The sequence below is a fragment of the Microtus oregoni genome, unplaced genomic scaffold, assembly GCF_018167655.1.
Source record: "Microtus oregoni isolate MIOR12 unplaced genomic scaffold, Mior012 000027F_ref0000203, whole genome shotgun sequence".
Classification (NCBI taxonomy): Eukaryota; Metazoa; Chordata; class Mammalia; order Rodentia; family Cricetidae; genus Microtus; species Microtus oregoni.
This window is the reverse complement of record NW_024543086.1, coordinates 31,028,792-31,029,266: the sequence shown is the minus strand read 5'-3', so window position 1 is coordinate 31,029,266 and position 475 is coordinate 31,028,792.

The following is a 475-nucleotide window of genomic DNA, read 5'->3' as shown; positions in this document are numbered from 1 at the left end:
CAGTGAGCTGGACCCATGCCAGCATGTGAGTGCAGCTCACCAGGCAGCTCTGCCCTAGTCCGGAAGGCAGATATGTTTCTATCCCGGGAAGAAACAAGGAGCTCAGATTTCTTTTCCACCTTGAACTCACTTTTTCATCTTCCCCCTATTTCCCACATCGTATAATAGAAGCCTCCAATAATTGACAGGGTCTTGACACTCTCAACTCATTCCTGACGGGCCGGGACAGAACACCAGATCCTCCTGAGCGTCCACCACGTCTTCCGATTTAACCAAGGATGGGGAACACAGGAAACAAATGCACCCCTACTAAACATGCAGACTCTGTCGTTAGCCCTGAACACCCAGGGGACAGCCCCCCACACCACCTATGCTACATTATTGCTGTAAGCCACCTAGAGATGGTTTGAAGTTCACAGGAGGAGGGGTTTATGAGCAAATGTCACTAAAGGTCAGCAGCATCTAGACTCTGCTC